The sequence below is a fragment of the Sinocyclocheilus grahami genome, unplaced genomic scaffold, assembly GCF_001515645.1.
Source record: "Sinocyclocheilus grahami isolate Dianchi unplaced genomic scaffold, SAMN03320097.WGS_v1.1 scaffold120.1, whole genome shotgun sequence".
NCBI classification, from domain to species: Eukaryota; Metazoa; Chordata; class Actinopteri; order Cypriniformes; family Cyprinidae; genus Sinocyclocheilus; species Sinocyclocheilus grahami.
This window is the reverse complement of record NW_015505299.1, coordinates 938,996-953,666: the sequence shown is the minus strand read 5'-3', so window position 1 is coordinate 953,666 and position 14,671 is coordinate 938,996.

Here is a 14,671-nt window from a genome sequence, read left to right as displayed (position 1 = left end):
GAGTGAATGAATTGAGCTGGACGATTACACTGCTGTCTTTCGTAGAGCTGTCTTTGAAATTGAATCAACATCGAAGTAAATTGAGCTGAAAAATCATGCTATTGTCTTCTGTAGAGCTGCTTTGTAGCTGAATGTAGTATCATAATTGATGAACTTTGCAACATTGACTTTGTTACTGAACTAAAATGAATCATCAATGAACTGAACTGAGCTGAGTCTTCTGTGCAGTTGCTTTACAGCTGAAATTAAAGTCATTTCATAATTGATGAGTTTTGCTGCACTGTTACTTTACTGTTTATTTCTGTAAAGCTGCTTTGAAACAGTTTTGTATTGTATATTGTATAAAGTTGTGAACAAAGAGTGAAAAATTTAAAGGGGTCTGAATACTTTCCGTACCCACTGTATATATTAAAATGATTAACAAATGAAATAAATAACTCAACCCACATTTAAGTATGGACAGAATTTGAAAAATGAGACTTTGTTTCTTATCTCAAGTAACAAAGCACAAAGCTCTTTGTGATTATTGGATGGGAGGTGCTTTGTTTGGTTTTGAGAAAAAACGCAGATCTGGCAACTCTGGCTTGAACGACGGGTGATTCATTGGGTCAAATAGAGGCTGCTATAATGTTGCTCATTTTTTTTAATCAGCTAATGCATTTTTATCGCGCTAATTTTGACAGCCCTAGATTCAACGAGATAGATTTTCTTCACACACTGTATGAGTTTCAATCTGACAGGTTTTGGCCTCCTCCTTTTGATTGACAGGATATAATCGGCGCTGATCATCGGCTGTTTTTTTTATCAATCGGCCTATGGCTGATAGTGAAAAAAATAAAGATAGTTAAAAAAAAAACAGCCGATGATCAGGGCCGATACATTGGTGCATCTCTAATATATATACATATATACATATATAAACAAATGTGACTTGACAAGACCTGAGTAAACAATGAGTATTTTTATTTTCGGAGGAATTATCCCTTTAAATTTAAATTTCCAGTAACATAAAAATAAAACCTCATAAACCCAATATAGCTTATATCTTCACATCAGATTTCAGTGTCCAACATGCTCAAATACGTTACACTGGCACACGCATACAGAAACCTTTTCTTCTTCTTTTATTCTGTAAACTGTTGGAGAGCATTTTACTATAGTATGTGGGACAGTGTGAGGATTCACTAAGGCTCTGTTCCAAACACAGATACCTATAGACAGCATTTTTCAGCCACTCTGAAGGCTCCTTGTCTTGACACTTTGTCACAGCAAATCTCTGTCACTGCTGCCTGCCCCTGTGAAAAAGAAGTGCATACTCTTAAAAACAGGACTTATTATGGCAATCATATACTTTAACAATATTAATAAGTGTGGACTGAATGGATCAGATGCTTAATTGCATGTTATTTACAATTAGGGGGGTTACTCTTCTTTTTAGATTTGAAGTATACTACAAGTGCACATTCGATACAATGAAGCACACTCCTTTTTCATAAGGGTATGCATACAGTGAGGCAGTGAAATAGAGCCTAAAGGAAGGAAGATATCTGCTGACATACCTCACATGCACATCCGCCAAAACACTGAAGCAGCAGTGAAGTCATGTGACACGGGGCATGGACAAGGGTGACTAGAATCTTTGCATCTTTGAAGGACCTTCCACTGATTCCAGGACCTTCTTACTGAAGAACCTTCTTCCTCTGCCTCCTGGCATTCCATTAAAAACCCATGTTACAAAAAACAAGGCAGAAACAGCAGGGGAAAAAACTGAAGTATGAATTAAATGTTGCAAGAGAAAGATGAAATTGTTGCTATCGATCAGGATGGGCCTGGGAAATGTGCAGGTAAATCCAATTGTTCACTGTCCTGTGTGATTTATGAAGTGTGCTGAGAAGCTGTCCGGTCAGTAGAACACATGTAAACCTGCAGATCGGCGCTTCAACTCTGTGCTACAGGTTTTGGCCACACATGGATGTGCGCAAGTGGCCTATTATTCAGCCATTAGACACCATTAGAAGGAGGTCTCAGTGATTTAATGCACACTAAAAAAAAAAGTCAGACGACCGTGTCATTTATTTAAAGTGCATTTTTATATTGTCTAAAGGGAAATCAAGGTTTATGGTTTTAAGTTCAAGTTTTTAAGATTTGTTAATTTGGTCTAAAAGCAAATAACACTCCCCATGGAAAAGGTTCAAAGAAACAATTTATTTTTAATAGTATTTTCCCTTGACAGAGTGTTGATGTGAACACACACTGCATAAATTATTGTGAGTTTAATTCTTTTTTTTTTTTTTTTTGCATAACAGAAAATATAATGCATATTTTAAAATTGACATCACAATAAACATTAAGATATTTTGAAGTTGTCTTCATTTGTAATAAGTTAACCAAATTAAACATTAAGTAATAAAATGTTATTTTAGTTTAATCTTAAGTGAAAATTCTACTTTATTATAGCTAATTCAGCTTTTGTCTATGGTGAAATGAGGTGGTAAAGAAGTCAAAAAATTATATTGACATACATTAAGAAAATATATGTATTGTATTGATAGTATATTGTCCTTATAAAAAGAATAATCTTTTTACTTTGTATGAATGTATTTGTCTTTAGGACAAGAAGTATTTTTGATTAATATTAAAATCAAGCATAAGTAGTCAGCATAATTTGAGAAAACAAGGTCATTTTTTCGGTGCATAAACCATGAACTGAGTGTGTGTGAATGCAGCCAGCGTCAAACACAGTCAGTGTGTGTTGGTTTTGGTATGTTGTTTATTGGTACCTGTGGGTTGTTTTGCTTTATGTGTGCTTTAGGATGAGTGTGTTCCCTTTGGTGCTAGATGAGTGCGACCCCCGCCCACTTGTCCTTGTCTCGGCATTGCTCACAGAAACTCACGAATGATGGCATCTATGAATCACGGCAGAGTATTATAGTGTTCGGGAAGAGAGCAGTGACATTGGCCTTGTCACAACCAGCATTGCTTCAGGACTCAGTCTGGCCATGGAAAATCAAAGAAGGGTGTTGTGTTGTTTAGAAATGCTTTACAGAAAACAAACTGCTTTCGGTTTGAGATGTGTTCATGCCACTGATCTATATATTGACTGGATTGTTCATTTCGTTCTAAACAGCCATTAGGGAGTGAAGCCAGCAGAAGTGTTTGAACGGCCATATTACTATTACTTACCGACAGAGAGCATCATTGACTGACAGCCAAAACCCTGACCTAAAATCACTGATCTGCAGCGCATCAGTCGCACAGGATTCGTTTTTATTAGGGATGCACCAATACTGGTATTGGTATCGGGCCCGATACCGAGCTCCTGTACTCGTACTCGTACTCGTTAAAATGCCCCGATACCAAACACCGATACCACACAGCATGTGATAAGCACCATATTCAGACAAAGAAACACTGACAACAGACAGCAGAATGGAGTTATTAGAGATTAAAGATGTCTACGATTACAAAGTATATGTATGCAATGAATATAAAACATTCAGTATTAATGCCTGTATAGCTGATTTGCGAGCTTGTCGAGTGAATATCCCTTTCTCACAGACATCACTGGAAAGTTTATAGTTCGGTCGAATATGTCAAAAAGAAGTAAGTAAAACAATGCACAAGTTACTGGTAGGGAGGGAGGGAGAGAGAGTGCACTTCTGTTGTGTGATCTTTATTGATGTTTGCTCACTTAGCACACGCATCATTTGGATTAAAACTAAATCGTAAATATAAGACAATTTATAGGGGCATTCACTATAAACGTCATTTATTTTTACCCTTAAACATACACGACTTTCTGGCGAAATTGAAACTAACAGCCTGTGTGAAATGTGCTAGGCTGTACTGTATTTGTCCCTCTCATTCTGCACCAGTACAAATATGTGTGCGCGGTCCGCGTGTTTTGCTTGCTTGAGCGTTTCTGCATTATATGAGTGGCTTTGGAAAATAAATCGCTGCACGTTTCAGATGAAAAAAACGCGACTTCTATTTATGGAAATATCACAGTTAGGAGATTTATAGCGAGTGGTTCTGCATTTTTATAGCAAATCGCGTGATTACAGTACTGAGCCGCTGCAATGGAGCAGCTCTAATGCTATTAAATTAAAGATAATGTAGGCTACCATAGAGAGAGAGAGAAAAATTAACAGTGAAAGTAACAAAAACTTGTAAAATACATTTTAATGGGCATAATTAAGTGTGAAAATTACAGAAGGCTATACAATCAAACCAAAAAATTTTCAGAGACCAGATATAATTTTTTATATTTTTTTACTAGTGGGTGCAGGACACTATAGTTCATTTATGTAAAGTGAGGATAGCAAAATAAACTAAACTGTGATATATTATACCCAAAAATACTTCATACAATAGACTACTAGTAAAATTTATACAAATTTCGGACCAAAAATTATTCAGACCGAGTCTGGGAAATAACTGAAGTTGAGGTTTGCATGAAGCTGGGTGACAGCATGCCCAGGAGACTACAGGCTGTCATTAAGGCTAAGGGTCACCCGACAAAGTATTGATAGTTGTGTAAATATTGACAGCTGTATGAATAATTTTTGGTTTATTGTAATCCATTACATACCTTTCTATCAAAGTTATCAGACATTATCAAGCTGAATTTGTTCTGACGCAGTGAAACGCTGAGTTCTTGTCATATTTTATTACCATTTTCTAAACTATAGCGAATAAACTGTGATAATGTAAGAAATGTTGAATGTTGAATACATTTTGGTTTGACTGTATCTATTTGATAAATTAAGTTAACCAACTAACATTATACATACACTTTTGGTTTCTGTACCCAATATTTAAAAAAAATTACAAATGCAATAAAAATATCGGTATCGGTACTCTGTATCGGTAAGTACCAAAAATAAAAGTTCTGTCAGGACCACTATCGTCAGAATGATAGATACTTAGCATAGTTTGGTTTGGCGGTATGGTTCTGTTCTGGGCAAAAAACCTCCCTGCCCATCCATGCAGCCTGTCATGAATGAGCAGGGAGAGCAGCAATAATAACCCCCCTAGGGTTAACAGAACAGAACAATGCAGATATCATTAATGTACTCAATGATATTTAAGTGTAACACTTTATTCAAGATAAAGGAGTCTGATTAGCAAGGAATATCAGAAAGCTAAGTCCTGACTGTGGCGAAAGGTGGAGCTGGGGATGGAGGAGGGTAATTTGCTCCGAAGCAAGCTAAAAAGCTGCTGAATAATACTGAATACAGCTTATATAGGAATGCCGCGATAGGTGTCGTATTCCTATAGGTAGATGTGATCAGCTGAGAATCAGCTGATGCAAGCTTGACTCACGTGACCTGCCAGAACTAACGCTAAAGCTTAATTATCGGTATCGGGCGAGTACTGGAAAAAGTGGTATCGGTGCATCCCTAGTTTTTATGATATGTTAATGTAAATGAATTGTTACTTCAGATGTTATCTGTAATGTTTGTGGTCTTTTTGGAGAGGTTAAATCAAGCTTCATGTCTTTAAGTCCTTATACACAGTCAGCATTATTTCTCTGAATTATGCTGTGATGCATGCATTTTATTTTCTATATATATACTTAGGTAATAATGATGCTGTATTTAACAGCATGGCTTTACCATCTCTGCAATGGCTTGATTTGAGTTGTTACATTATCTGTGCTGAGCTGTATATGAATATCTGATGGAACAATACTGTGTACATTTTCCACAGTTTTAGGACAAGCCGATGTGGGGTATGCTTAATGTGCTCCATTTTAAATCAATTTTATCTACCAAAAATAAATAAAAATGTATGACTACAGTATATCATCAGAAGAGAAAACACATTATTGTCCTCTAACTTTAAAATACAGGACAAGAATCTCTCTCAGATATTACTCTTTTATACATAAGGACATTTCTTTTTATGTTACTCAAACAAAATGGCTGTGCTATGGTTTATGTGCCATTAGATTAAATGCCATTTTTCAGTTGAACTGTCCATATGACCTAGAGCAGTGTTTCTCAACCAGGGGTCCGTGGACCCCTAGTGGTCCTTGACGTAAATCCAGGGGGTCCGTATAATGTATTAATTTTTTTAATAAATTTTGTATATTTTGACATGACATGTTCCCATGAAAGAAAAATTCAATATAGCTGATGATATGGCCAAATACTGGACAAGTCAGCTAACTTGAATTATTCTCGACTGCATTTGGTCCTCACAAAGACACAAATGATACATAGATGAGTCCATTTTGTTCTGGGGGTCCTTGAGGATGGTTCTGAATTGAACTGGGGTCCGGTGCGACCAAAACGTTGAGATTCACTGACCTAGAGGATAAAAAACAGACACCCTCCCCTGGCGTCCTTGAGTCATTAACCTCTCATTTATCATTCTTCCTAACTAACTTGCCCCCTTCAACCTTGGGTCTGTCCTGTTGAAATCCATGGCTTACTGCTCACCGATTACTACACACACACACACACACACACACATATACATACAGAATATACATCTAGAAATCTGCTTTAGATATTTTATTTTTACCGATACAGCTGCATGCGTTGGAATAAGACAACAACACAGACATAGTCTCCATTTAAACCTGTCGTTTAATTCAAAGCACAATAGACGGAGGGTAACACCTCTCTTTTCTCTATATGTTTGGGTTAAGATCACAGGCCCTGACCTCACCTGTCTGTGGATGACATCCAAGAGCTCATGAGAAGATTCTTTAGACTGTAGATCAGGGCAGATTCTGCTTGTTGTGCATTTATGTAATAGCTATTGATTTTTCCTCTCTCCTTTCCTATGCCAATCAATACATATCCTGTGCAATGCATGCCAAACAAAGGTCAAAAATAACAGAACAAGTCTCCTCATGTTATCTTCCTGTGTCTCTTAGTAAAATGGTCAATCTTGTAAATATGATATTGAAACATCGAAAGGAGCAGTTCACCACGCAGTTTTCAACTGAAGCTATGCAGCATTAGTCCTGGATGGGAGATCTCCTGAGGAAAACTAATGCTGCTGCTGGAAGATATTTTGATGTGGTCAGCAGGGGGCGCTCATCCTGTAGTCTGTGTTGGTCCTGACTATACAGTATAGTGACGGGACGCTATGCTCAATGAAATACCACCCTTTGCATAAGATGCAAAAAATGTACTGTCTCTCCCAGCTGTACGTGAAGCTCAGCAGTATTGATTAGTGAACTGGATTTAAAAAAAATATAAACCTGGGCAATACAACACATACTACAGTGATAAACTTCTATTTAAAGGCACTATATGTAAGAATTTTTGTGTATTGATTGCTTTTTTTTAATTGCCAAAGTGTGAACAGCTTGTAATGAATCTCAAGACCCATGAAAAATAAGACCATCCTCGAATTCCTAGGTTGTCTATGTAAGCATGTAGACTGTTTTTTTGCGTTAAGGACTCAGGATGTTTTTGCCTGGAAAATTAAAAGGATGTGACGTTTATGCTCACTCCCGAGAGCATCTCACATTAAATGAATGCTTACAGTGTTCATAATAGTTCCAAAAGAGCTATTCTGTACTGTCAAATGTGTCATGCAAAGAAAATGAATTAATTCAAACTGTAATCTCACATAGCCAGATCTATATATCTCAAATATACTTTAAAATCAAACTATAATCTATAATCATAACAGTGTAATTTTGACCTCATCTATCAACATGATGCCAGGGAATTGCAGAGCTGCTGCATATCCATATCGTTATGATCAGATGCTTTCTTATCTGCTGTTTTCTCACCGCTGTCATTGTTTATTGTGTTATTGAGAGGAAAGTGCGCAGCACATATTTACATATTGATCTAAAAGCTGCTCTCAGCAGCATGAATGTGTCAGGATGTTTGTTAACAGTATAATGCTGCGAAGCTATATCCAACTTCTTTTTACTTCTAAGCAAAGAATTAGAAAGGATTTCACCATGAGTATATCAGGGCTTTGAATCACGTTCAATCATCATATGATGATTTCCTTTCTCTTTGGAGAGTTACAAGCTCTTGGTGCATAAAGAAGGTCTGTAAAGTTGCAAAGACTAAAGTCTCAAATCCAAAGATACAGTGGTGTGAAAAAGTGTTGGCCCCCTTCCTGATTTCTTATTTTTTTGCATGTCTGTCACACTTTAATGTTTCAGATCATCAAACAAATTTAAATATTACACAAAGATAATGCAAGTAAATACAAAATGCAGTTTTTAAATGATGATTTAATTTATTAAGGGAAAAAAGCTGTCCAAACCTACGTGGCCCTACGTGAAAAATTAATTGCCCCCTCCTGTTAAATCATGAAAGAACTGCAATTAACCACATTATTTTAGAAAGCTGAGTTAAATTTCACTAGCCACACGCAGGCCTGATTACTGCCAGACCTGTTGAATCAAGAAATCACTTAAATAGAACCAGTCTGACAAAGTGAAGCATGCTTAAAGAGCAACACATTATGCCGCGATCTAAAGAAATTCAAGAACAGATGAAAAACAAAAGAGTTGACATGTATCAGTCTGGAAAGGATTATAAAGCCATTTCGAAGGCTTTGGGACTCCAGCAAACCATGGTCAGAGCCATTATTCACAAATATTCTTTATAAAAGTTAAGAGTCAGCCACACCTACCTAAAACATAACGACATAACACATTTGATTAAACTAGTTGTGATGTGCAGATAACTCGATATGTATTTGAATCCTCTGTTCCGCTTGCGTGTTGAAGCAGGGGACCATGGCATCAACGATATGATGGGCATCGCTGATGCTTACTTTAGACAGATCTCAAAGACATCTAGTAAATACTGACATTTTGGGCGATGCGATAGTAAACCGGAAACTGATATCCCGACTTCCAGCGACAGCGGAAGTTCGTCGCTATGCTTGTGCACAGAGTCCATTGAGAATTAACAGAGGTTTTGATATCAAATTTGTATTGAAAATAAAGTTTGATGTTCCCATGATTGAGATCAGTGTTTGCTTTAGTTGGGCTCTTGACTCTTTACTCTCTAACATAAGTTTATTCTTTTGCTGCTTTAACTTTAAAAATTAAATTGGGTGATGGTGTTATTATGTAGTGGCTGGCTCAGAGTCTGATCTCAGAGTATTTTGTTATTATTTTTGCACGGCTGTGATGTTTTGAAAGATTTTGCAATTATGCATAAAATATTTTGACGGTCATTCAGACACACAGAACACACATCAAGAATCAATGTATGAAGCTAAACAATGGTGGCAAAATATTCTGATAAACAGATCAACTCTGAACTTTACAAAACAACCTACTAGTCACCAGTGTTGAGATTCATGCTGATTCTTGACGTCTCTGTGCATCTAAACGCATAGCTCAATGCTATGCTAATCTTGTTGGCACAATACATAATATCACAAATCTGCAGTAAATAATTTAAAATTAGCAGTTAACGAATGCTAGGTTGCCTACATAACCTGATCAGATTTTTTACCACATTTGTTGCATTAACAAACATGCTTTTAGAAACAAAAAGTTAAACCAGCTAGAGAAAAACTAATGCTGAAAAAATGAAGGGTCAAGAGCCCAACTAAAGCAAACACTGATCTCTATCACGGTGACATCAAACTTGACTAAAACATGTTTCACTAAAACATCAACATCTAAACCTCTGTTAATTCTCAACAAGAACTTTTGTATGAAATTAAGTCAAACTGGTTAGTAATGAAGATGCTGAGATATTGAGAGATTTTAGGGAATTAATCAGCAAATTTAGTACAACATTATTAAAGGGGTCCTATTATGCTTTTTCACTTTTTCAACTTTAGTTTGTCTTTAATGTTGCTGTTTGAGCATAAAAAAGATCTGCAAAGTTACAAAGCTCAAAGTCCACTTCAAAAGGAGACTACAATGCATATTTTCTGGGATTTGTGATGTCACAAATATCGACGAATGTGCACACACTGGCCCAGCTAACCAATCACAACACAAACTGGCCCAGCTAACCAATCACAGCACATTTCGTATTTCAGAAGGCGGGCCTTCATTTGATACAGGAACTATTGGAGCCGTTCATGCCAGACTGAGGAGAGAGGTGTTGTAATAATGTAAAATATGTGAAAAATAATGTGTTTTTCAAACAACCTAGTACACCCCCAAAACAAAATCAAGACATTGTAAAAGAGCATAATAGGACCCCTTTAAGCCTTTTGTATCCACTGTGTATAAGTTGCCCCACAGAATCACCAAAGACTGTTGAGGAGAACAAAAGAACGTGCTGCCTGGGGATTACAGAACTCTAAAGAAATGCATGGTCTAGCCCAGGGGTGGCCCTCGACAGCCAACGTTTCAGGTGTGTTTGATCTGAATGGGAGATAAACTCTCCAGGACAGTGGAACTCAAGGCCCAGAGTATGAATGAATGAATGAATGAGGAATTTATATAGCGCTTTATTGTGTATTGCTGTACACCCAAAGCTCTTTTACAATCAGTGGGGGGGGTCTCTCCTCAACCACCACCAGTGTGCAGCATCCACCTGGATGATGCGACGGCAGCCACAGTACAACAGCGCCAGTGCGCTCACCACACACCAACTACCGGTGGAGAGGAGAGAGAAAGATAGAGCCAAGTTCAGTTTAACGTCTCATCTGAAGGACGGTGGCATGGTCTAGCCCAGGGGTGGCCCTCGACAGCCAACGTTTCAGGTGTGTTTGATCTGAATGGGAGATAAACTCTCCAGGACAGTGGAACTCAAGGCCCAGAGCATGAATGAATGAATGAATGAGGAATTTATATAGCGCTTTATTGTGTATTGCTGTACACCCAAAGCTCTTTTACAATCAGTGGGGGGGGTCTCTCCTCAACCACCCCCAGTGTGCAGCATCCACCTGGATGATGCGACGGCAGCCACAGTACAACAGCGCCAGTGCGCTCACCACACATCAACTACCGGTGGAGAGGAGAGAGAAAGATAGAGCCAAGTTCAGTTTAACATCTCATCTGAAGGACGGTGCTTTTTACAGTATAGTGTCCCCATCACTATACTGGGGCGTTAGGACCCACACAGACCACAGGGTGAGCACCCCCTGCTGGCCTCACTAACACCTCTTCCAACAGCAACCTTGTTTTCCCAGGAGGTCTCCCATCCAGGTACTGACCAGGCTCAACCCTGCTTAGCTTGAGTGGGCAACCAGTCTTGGGCTGCAGGGTGATATGGCTGTGGATAAGTACCAGAGTAGCCCAGCCCTGGTCTTGCCCAAGCGTGCCAAACTCAGCTCCTGGAGGGCTTCAACTCTAATTAAACACACCTGATCTAGCTAATCAAGTTCTTTAGGATTACTTGAAAACATGTTGTGTTTTAGAGCAGGGTGAACTGAACTATGCAGGACTGTGACCCTACTGGAGCTAATTTTGGTACCCCTGGTCTAGCCTTTTCATTATGGTACCAAAGACGAACAGCAACCTAGGTTTTACTTTATTTTACAGTACATGCACTTGCAGTGTACTTTCTAAAGAAAGCAGTGAGTCATATAAGGTAACTACATGGGTTAAGGGTTAAGGTTAACATGGGTTAAAGTTAGGTTGATGGTTGGTACCTTGTTATTACCCAGTTATTGTAATTACTATACAGACAGGACTGTAAACAGACATCACATGACCAGGGGGGATAAGTTTATGGAATGCCTATGGTATTTTTCATTTTCACACTACATGATATTGGCAGTTGCACCTACAGTACAGGAAATCAACATTTAGTACACCAGGAGCCCACAGAAACTACCCAGTCCAGACATTTGACCTGCATGGTGCAGCTGCCACATTCCAATGCATGTAGCAATGCCATATTCCAATTCAAGGCTGTTTTCCTTGAAATGCCAGGATAGTATTACTGTTTTCTAATTTCTCCAATACATTGTCCACTCATAGAAAGTGTTCATGGCACTTCTCTGAGCCAGTAATGCGAGCGCTAGACTTCAGCCTTGTGTTTGTGCTGATGATAGATGCATTAGCGGCCAGCTTGGATGCTGCCCTTTCACAAGAATTCCAGCTGACACCTGCAGTGAGACGTTACACTGCCATAGAGTGGGATGATTGGTGCTGTACTGGAGTTGTTTACCCTTACAAATAGTTCTCACGAAAATGTCTAAACTAGTATGCTATTTTCCATACAACAATAGTTCTTAATCACAATGACAACATCAGTTCAGCTCCAAAAAACGAGCACAATAAAACATGTCCTTATATCATGTATACTCTACTGATGTATGTAAAATAAAATTTGAATTTACACTGATCTCAGACTCCTCTTCGTCTTTGTGATTTGTAATATGTGTTTCTTCTGTCATGATGTTATGAGCAATGCAGATATTAGTCATTTTTTGTTTACATTTATTGTATTATTTGTTGTATTGTTTATGCTTGCACATCGGGAGGCTGTGTTTTCAATCAGTCTGTGTGGGCGAATTCAGTTGACATAGCAGTGCATGTCTGTCAATGTTTCTGAGAAGAGAGGTAGAGGATCAGGGAGGATGATGGTGGAGCTGGAGGGTGAAAGGGAAGCAGTGCAGGTCTGGGTGTCAGATGCAGATGCTGATGAGGCCTGAATGCAGGGCATGAGAGCATCCTGTGAAAATGTCAGCAGACAGCACAGATCGCAGTGCTGACGGCACCTTCTGAAGGAAGAAAGGCCACTGCCTCTGCATCAACACTATCATGCATGCACATATCCGCAAAATATCAATTCACACTCAAACTCACATGGGAAATTGTATACTGCACAAGACGGTACAGACATTCGTTTTGTCTTTGGGATTCGCTGGGGTTGCTTTTTGTAAAGCAAGCACTTTTATATTCTTTCTCTGGGTCAGTTCATTTCAAATTCAATTAAAAACATGACTAAAGGAAGCCAATTCTTAAACTCAGAACACTGCATCACAATACTCCCCGATGCCTGTAGCCCATTTTATTGCCTCAAGTAGATGTCATTATTTTCTCTATGCACGACAAGCGTAAATTAATTAACAAGAGAGAAAACCCCTGAAGCATAATAATTAATTAGAAAAGAAAACAGGTTTTCAGAGAAGAAGGCTTAATAGGAACTCTAAGTGTTCCTGTCTCATGGAGAGGACAGAAAGTCTAGTTATTTGAAACAAGTCACGTATAGTGGCACGCAGAGTTGACAGCTCAGCAGGCCGGGCCAATAGTACCGCCCACAGGTCATCATTTATTCAGCAACACAGCACGGTGTCTGCCTCACATCCGCTTGCCTCAACATTTCTCCTCTGCTGATAGTCTCCAGTATGCCATGACCAGTCATCTTTGATTGCTGCATCATCCGTTTTGTCAACCACTCTAAAAATGTTGTACAATATGTAATCTTTGCCTCACAGTTCTCTTGCTGCTGTGAGTGGACACATGTGAAAGTGAATTTGGATGATTATGGTTGGTAAAACCACAAATCCACCACAATGTTTTTTTTTTTTTTTAATCTTCTGCCAGGTGAAAATCATGTTTGATCACTTTAAAATTATGGCGTTCCTCTCCTCAACAAGTCAAATGAGAAGTATTATTCAAATCTGTAATGAAAACATGCAATTTCTGTGATAAATTGTAGAACTTAGAATTAGCATAAAAAACCCTTGAAAACAAAAGGTGGGCACAGGCATGAAGCGTATGCATACACCTGTTAACATAATATCTAGGGCTCTCAGTTATATATTGTTGCATATTTGTGCATCAATAATGTAATTTCTTTTACATTTCTTTCGTTTGATTATTTGCTATTTGTTAAACGCTGTTTATCTGCTAGTGCTCTGAGAATAAGCATCACAATATGTGGTGTCATTGTGAGTCCTCTGTGTTGACGTCAGTGAAGCCCCGGGCAACACAAATGACGCATTCATGAGACCAACGGGAGTCTGTAACACCTGTTAACCATAATTAATCAGAAGTATCAAAGAGTACAAAAAGAGTTCAAACCCCATAGCAATCACTTGTGTCTACTCTTCAAAGGAAGTGACTGAAGCCACACTCTCAAAAAAGGTACAAAAGCTGTCACTGGGGCGGTACCTTTTCAAAAGGTACACTTTTGTACCTTTTAGGTACTAATATGTACACTTTAGGTACTAATATGTACTTTTATGGTACCAGTATGGACTCTTTAGGTACAAAAGGTGTGCCTTTTGAAAAGGTACCGCCCCAGTGACAGCTTTTGTACCTTTTTTTCTGAGAGTGAACTTTGATGCTCATCCTACAGTGGCCAAGAGAGCTCTATGCGCTGCAACTGAAGAAAACACATGCAAATAAAAAAGACACCAGCAAATTAAGAAAATTAAGCAAATTCAGGTCATCAACAACACTACTGACGAGTAGACATTGAACAATAAGAATGTCACTGCAAGATTCATCACTTGTTGGTGTCCCTTGAAACATTTCTGGGTTACACTTTACTTGAAGGGGTGTGCATAAGACTGACATGACACCTACATAATCATGACATGACACATGTCATGAATATGAAGGTTTTTTATGCATGTTTATGACAACTGTCATTAAGTGTCATTCGCTCAGTTAGGCAAGGCAAGGCAAGGCAAGTTTATTTGTATAGCACATTTCATACACAATGGTAATTCAAAGTGCTTTACATAAAATAAAATAAAAACAATAATCACAACAATAAAACAAGGAATTTAAAAACTTTGAAAATTA